This window comes from Engraulis encrasicolus, chromosome 15 (assembly GCF_034702125.1).
Source record: "Engraulis encrasicolus isolate BLACKSEA-1 chromosome 15, IST_EnEncr_1.0, whole genome shotgun sequence".
Lineage (NCBI taxonomy): Eukaryota > Metazoa > Chordata > Actinopteri > Clupeiformes > Engraulidae > Engraulis > Engraulis encrasicolus.
In genome coordinates this window covers 42,379,457-42,384,456 of record NC_085871.1, presented here as the reverse complement: position 1 = coordinate 42,384,456, position 5,000 = coordinate 42,379,457, and the positions used below count along the sequence as shown (strand labels likewise).

The following is a 5,000-nucleotide window of genomic DNA, read 5'->3' as shown; positions in this document are numbered from 1 at the left end:
GAGTGTAGTGTGCATTAGCATGCTACCCTGCTTGCATTAGGATGTAACCAGAGAGAGTAGAGAGATATATATACTTAAAGAATCTCTGATGTAACTGTCCTTCACTGCTTCTCCCCAATTCTGGTATGTGGTAGAATGTGCGACAATTTCTTGCTTGTGAACTCCATAGAACTAATACAATAGAATGGCCCATCAGCCTCTGGGCATGCGTCTGTACCGCCGCCATCTTGGAACAGGGTTCTAATCAGGTATCTGTTCATTTACCATTATGGCCACGCCAGTCGGTGATCACTTTGTAAAGTTGAAGGATATTTGTGCCGCTATGCTTGCAGCAACGAGAGGACGAAAAACAGCCAAAGAAGGTGTAACATGAGGTAAGGTGTTATCTTGTGATTTTGAATGTTATCGATATTAAGTTTCTGTGACAAACAACGGCATGATGTGTTTGCCTTGAGCAATGTTGTTAGCCTAGAGCTAATATCATTTCACAGTTGGTCCACTGAGGTAAATCAAGGACGATTTAACTGTAGGACATGATGACACTTAAGACTCTTTTCTTTTGTTTTGTTTTGTTCCTGAATCAATATCTTTGGCGCTTTGTTCGGCGAAAATAACGTTACGAGGCAAGCAACGCTAACGTTGGCCTGTACGAATCATATTAGTTCTACTGTAGGTATTAGTCAAAAGCGCTTCCTGAGGAAAGTCAACGATGATTTAACTCGTGACACTTGTAAATGTCTAAAAGCGGTGATATTTGGGATATTTGTTTAAGTCGTGAATTAATATTTATGGCGCCATGTTTGACGAACTTGCGAAAATCTCGGATAGATCTCTACATTTAAAGTTAGCTAACTAGTTGCAACAGTTTGTTGCAACGGACATTCCGTACGTGCCTCAGTTGATGTACACTTGAATATCAAATATTGTTTTTATGTACTATGATGTCCACATGTTTGTTCATTGTTTAAAAAGCCATTCAGGGAAGAATAAAAGTGACTAAAACACGGCAAGGATAACTTTTAAGTTTGTCAGGCGTGCTTGTTACAGTGCTTGTTGCAACATGTCAACAACAGCGTTCCCTAAACCTCAGTTGTACAATTTACGCTAACACCTTCAATTAAACATGTCTTGTGCCTATACCCTGTTGGTAAGTTTTGTTTTCAAGAAAGCGCCACGTAATTAACGTGGTTACACAAACATAAGGATCATGTACACATCTCGCACCAAATGTTGCTATTCTGCTTTGCACTGGAAGGATAAAGTTGATAAGGTTATTGCTACTACAACTTGTTCTGTGCAGATGGCCCAAAAGAAGGAGGAGGCGGGCATGGGCTCTGGCTTTGAAGAGAGAGAGAGAGGTTTGTGCCAAAACAACGCTGATCTGATGCTGCCACTTACCTCCTGAGCAAACTGTTCGGCTGAGAGAGCCATCAATTTCAACTTCAACTTCCCCAAACACTTGTCCAAGGTTAGTCAAACAATTAGTTGCATGATATCTCATAATTATCATGAGTTGTTCTTTCAGGCTCTACTAAGGAACATCATGTATGCATTTATAAGTAGATAACCTTGATGGTGTCATACTGTGTTTGCCTATGTGGGGATCTGGGTTCAGTGTTGCCAGCTGGAAAATGCTGAATTATCTACCAAAACCTCAAAATTATCATTTTTGGGGACTGGGAGGAGATTATCGTACTAGACCCAAATTGTTGTTTCAAGGCATCAAAATGAACTGAATTACAACTCTGAAATGATTGTACATCATGCTTTTTTGATCAGTGAGGACAAAATTGACAATTATGGTACAAATACGATAATCATCATATATCTGGCAACACTGTCTGGGTTTCTCTCTCTCTCGCACATGAACACACGCGGACACACGCGTCACATGAAGTGCTGGCAGCAAGTGCACAGGTGGAGACATTTCCGCGGCAGAGGTGGAGGTGCTTTCAACAGGAGGACGGTGCACGCATGGCGTGCGTTGCAATATGCGACCTTGCCTCCTCCACTTGCTTCTCTCCTCGTACCAGGAAGTAATATGTCATGATGACATCACTGACAACAGCATTATATTTCAATATCTTGCAAAAGCTCAATTGTAGAGTCTTTTTCTCATTTGCAAGTGGGATGGTGAATGAAAAACAGTCCCTCAAAAGTTGTTGTGGCTAGGCTGACAGCTGGGAAACTTTATCGTTTTCTCCACAGAGGAGGGGCCAGGAGGCGGGACGAGGAGGCAAGCGCAAGTGGAGGAGGCAAGGTCGCATATTGCAATGCACTCATGGTCTGGGGTGTGCGTAGATTTAGGCACGTTTGATGCGCTTGATAAATGAGGGCCCTGAATCATTTGACTTGTTCTGAGTCGCATGACTGACTAGGAAGTTTTAAAGCATGACTTGTGAAGTTCTTACCACTCTCTTGCTGCAGCCATTTGCCACCATCACTTGATCCCCCTGTCATGCATATAATTAAGGATTACTGTACTGTGTTTTAACTGAGTAAATAATATGCATATTGGCTCCTAATGTTTTGTTTTGAACTTTTATTAGGGTAGTTCCAGTCCTGTGTTCCATTCTTCATGGAGGGCATGGGGTGACTGTCTGCGTTTGTGACCCTCCAGTCAGCATTGAGTTGACGGGCTACAGACACTTGGTAACTTTTCTTATTTGATTTCTGATGTTTTTAGTGTTTTATATTGGAATCTTCAATTGTATTAATGAAGCGAACCTTTTCATTTATGCATTCTCTGTATTTTTCGTGGATTTTCATTTTGTATTTACATGGAGGGCATCACAACTGTGCATGAACACATGTAGATGTGCTTAACAAAAAATATAATTCTAGCTGTTGTCCAACAGCAATGTCAGCTGTCTATCCACCTGACGTCAACACGGCACAACTGATGGCCCCGCACATTTCAATAAGCGTATTTTTGTCTATTTTCAAGTAAAAATGCTCAGTTAGTCATGTCACTCTTAAATGAACGCCAGTCCTCCAAAAACTCACTAGAATTGTAGAACTAGAATTTTGAGGCCTAAAACCTAGTTGTAAACTCTTACCAATACAAGTATTTTACAGACATTTTCTTGATCTGATATTGAGTCACAGTCAGTTTGGAGAGGTCAAACCTATGTTGGAGGGAATCTGTGGCAGGGTTTCTTTGCTTTTACTTTTTGTACCACTGTTTCACCTAGATAACCAGCTTGACCAAGTGGCCCATTATCAGATCAAGGGTGTTTTACTTGAAAACAGACCAAAAAATAAGCTTGTTGAAACAAACATGTGAGGCCCTCAGTTTTGCTGTGTTGATGTCACTGTTTGGCATGTTTTTTTAAATGTGAATGTTTTTTAAATGCTCAGCAGTTGGAGAACAGGCTGTGAACTGCTGATATCCTGCGTCCTTCAGCACAGTGAGCGCCAGTGCCACAGATCAACGCAATGTTTGAGCTGCCACAGACACCTTCATCTTCTGGCCATCGAAGTCAACATGCCTTCTGATCACCTTGTTTTTGCTGCATGAAGACCCTCAGGATCCTGAACATTATTCAGATCAACAATATGTTGCCATTTAACTGTTCCAAAGGGACTGATGATAGGACCGTAAGCCTTGAGCATATTTTTAGCTAATTTCCTGATCAGGTAGATATCTTCCCCTGAGGAAAGGCGGGTAAATGAGGTCTTCAGAGGCTGTTCTTCTGGATTTTACCAGATATGTTTCGACGGTAGGGTCACAGGGATGTTGATGTGTCATGTGCTTTGAAATGAGCTGATGTTGTTATGGAGGTGTGCCCTCCCTGTCAATATTGACAGGTTGGTCACACTTCCTACTGAGTTATCCTTTTTGGATGGTGGTCCAGGTGTGTGACGGCATGTATGCCCCCTCATCCCTGTGAACAAAAACCAGGGATGAGTGGGCATACGTGCTCTAACACACCTGGCCCACCATCCTAAGATGACCACTCTAACAGCAGGAGGTTTGACCAATATCAACAGGGAGGGCACACCTCCACAACAACGTCAACTGATTTTAAAGCACGTCACATCAACATCCCTGTGACCCTACCGTCGAAATGTCTGAAGTAACCTGGTTAATGGATGGTGGTGGCGGGGTTCTAGTGTTGATTGTGTATATAGTTGTCTTTTTTCAATAAATTGAAGTGTGGTCAGGACTTGCTGTGTACTTTCATTGTCAAACTCTGCTTAATGGATAACTCCAGCCAATTACATTTTCGGCTCAGCCCTTTCCGGGATCTGAGCTATTCTAATGGGGGCAGATTTTGTTTATCGCTGTTTGCTAGTTGTCTGATTTTGCATAACCTTTTGGATGTTTTGGGGAATAAAGCAAGATGTTGTTTTTATTATTATTTAGTGGGAGCATGTTGAAATTGGCTGGAGTTAAACTTTAAGCTTTCCTATTTTTTTTGTTTTTTAACGATTCACTGAAACCATTGTAAATATTTGGGAATAAAGTAGTCACAGCAATCTGTTGCATTGCTTAAATATTATGGTAATGGGATTACATTACTGATAACATATTTAGCTTATTACATTTCAAAAGTAACCTCACCAACCCTGTGTAGGCCTATGTAATATTTATTTCATTTGTGTAGATTTGTAAACATGCTGAATAGGATCAAAGGGTTTCAGGAAACTATGGATTTAACCTGTGATCACATTGTTGAAACTGGGCCCATAGGGCTTATTGCCAGAAATAAGACTTATTGTCCAGAAATAAGACACGACGGTGCTGTAGCTTGGTTAGTGCAGCCCTCAAATATTATAAGGCACCAAACAATAAACCAGCCTTCACTGTTGTGACTTGTGCAAATATTGCATTCGTGTAGGCCCTATACAATGATGGCATATTCAAGTGTAATGTAGCCTAATTTAGATAGTGTCCATAACGTAACCAATAGCCTACAACGGTAGGCTATACACTCATACACTAGATTACATTACATTGCTCTTCTTAGCTGACGTTTTTTACAGACGGGAATGAA

General features: G+C 41.1%; 1 protein-coding gene and 1 long non-coding RNA gene across 2 annotated transcripts in view; both read left to right on the top strand.

Moving 5' to 3' along the window:
• Positions 1-5,000, top strand: part of kcnd2 (potassium voltage-gated channel, Shal-related subfamily, member 2) — a 462,331-nt gene that overhangs the window by 228,230 nt on the left and 229,101 nt on the right. The gene's annotated exons all lie outside the window — the stretch shown is intronic.
• Positions 211-4,977, top strand: LOC134464659 (uncharacterized). Its single transcript, XR_010038000.1, has 4 exons — positions 211-374; positions 1,301-1,468; positions 2,550-2,652; positions 3,361-4,977. It is a non-coding gene; the product is annotated as an uncharacterized LOC134464659 (long non-coding RNA).